Genomic DNA, 1985 nt, shown 5'->3' with positions numbered 1-1985 from the left:
CACAGTTCCTGAGAGGCATCTTGGCCCAGGTGTGCAGCCTCCTCTGGCCCCTTCCCCAGAATAAAGGTGCGAGGTGCAATGCTACTCTCTTCCCTTTGGGCTCACTTCCTGCCTCTGCCCATTGGCTCCTCATCTTCCCCCTTGAAGCCATCAACTGAGAGCCCAGCTGAAAATAGGCTGATCTGCCAGCAGAGGGCAGCACACGGCTGGCCGTCCAGGCCAGTCACCCTGGAGAGGGACTTGCAGGGGAAGGCAGCTTTAGCCTTGGAGGAGCCTGGTGCACAGACAATATTGGTTCTCAACCACTTTATATCTGCTTGACCTGCCACCTCCTGTTCGTCTTGATGACGATTTAACCTCAAATCTGTTGGTCTTTGCACCACAGAATCGTTGCAGCGGTTGCCTGTATCTCAGGGTTTGCTCTATACCAGAACACTGGGACTGAGAGCTAGTCCCTCTTCTTGAAGCGATTTTCTCAGTCGAGATGAACTCTGAGCCTATGACCTTACTGCTGCCCTGGCTCTGCCTCTCATCGGTAAGACAGTCTTTTAAGTCTAAAAAAGGGGACATGAAATATGGGTCAAGATTAGAAAACGGGGGAAGAGTCAATTATTGTGGCCCAGCTTTTTCCCTCACGTCCTGCAAGCTACTGTTTAATTCTTCACCTTCTCTGGATTGATCTTGCTTTTGCTCCTGCTCTCTTCTCCCCTTTTTTCTTCTACCCTTTTACCCCAAACCAGGACTAGTTAGGGTTCTACGTCCTATGATCCTTCATCACAGGAGACTCTGTTCTCCAACTCAGTGTCCTTTTCCCTGACTTTGACCCTACCTACCCACCCCCAACATTCACACAATAAACATCTTATGGGGTCTCCCTCTGAAGGTCAAGAGGATGACCTGCATTCTCAAGATGGGCAAAGGCTAGAGTCCAATGCTATGTTAAAGCTCTCCCCCAGTCCTCAATTGCCAGCATGTTGGGGGGCCAAGAAGTTGTGCTGCCTCTTAGAGCCAGTCTAGCTGAGCCAGGGCACCCTCAGTCAGGACTAGTGACAGTGCTTTCCTGAACGGCATTGGATTCTACAACCCAAACCTTTGTCTCATGAGTACCTGTTTGGCTTTATAAAAATGTAAGCTATGGGCTCACTGATCAGCCTGAGAGTGGACAGCCCAGTAAAACCATGAGAGTAACAAGGTACAGGAGTCCAGTGACAAGGCCCAGAAGGCAGAAGGGGAGTAGGAAGCTGATGATAGGGAACACAAAGTAGAGTAAGGATATTGTTGATGTGTTGTGAGATTGTTAACCATTGTCATAGGGCAACATTTGTAGTAACTGTCAAATGGGAGACTATTTTGTCCTGTAAGCCTTCATCTTAAGTGAGAATAACAGCACAATTAGAAGAGTGTAGTCAATGTCACTTAAATGTGTATGTAAAAAAAAAATTTTTGAAATGGCATATCTTTGGCTATGTGTATTTTCACAAAAGAAAAAAAAAAAAGTTGAGAATTTAGAGGGTTAAAATGTTGTGGGGTTGTTAACCAATGTCATAAAACAGCATGTGTGTTACTGTTACATGAGAAACTATCTGTTCTGTAAGCCTTCACCTGAAGTACAATAAAATATTAAAAAAAAAAAAAAAAGAAAAAAAATGTAAGCTATGACAGGGTCTTCTTCTGTTTTTCATTCTTTGCAGGGAAGAGGATAGTGTTTTTGTTGGTGGTGATTTTTTGTTCATTTGTTTTTTGTTTAAGTTTGTTTTTGTTTTGTTTTTGCTAATTTTGCCCCACCCCATAAAAAGCAGTGCTAACCAAAGGCAGGGGAAGGATTCCAGAGGAACATGGGATTGGTGGGCACAGATTCCCATCACCTCCCTTCTTTCTTCCTCCCCCTATCCCAGTTGCTCCTTTTGCTTCCCTTAGCCAAATCTGAAGGAGGCTGGAGGGAAGTTAAGGGGTAGGGGCTGGAGGGAAGTTAAGGGGTGGGGGCT

Source organism: Trichechus manatus, unplaced genomic scaffold (assembly GCF_000243295.1).
Source record: "Trichechus manatus latirostris isolate Lorelei unplaced genomic scaffold, TriManLat1.0 scaffold00090, whole genome shotgun sequence".
Lineage (NCBI taxonomy): Eukaryota > Metazoa > Chordata > Mammalia > Sirenia > Trichechidae > Trichechus > Trichechus manatus.
This window is presented reverse-complemented; position numbering follows the sequence as displayed.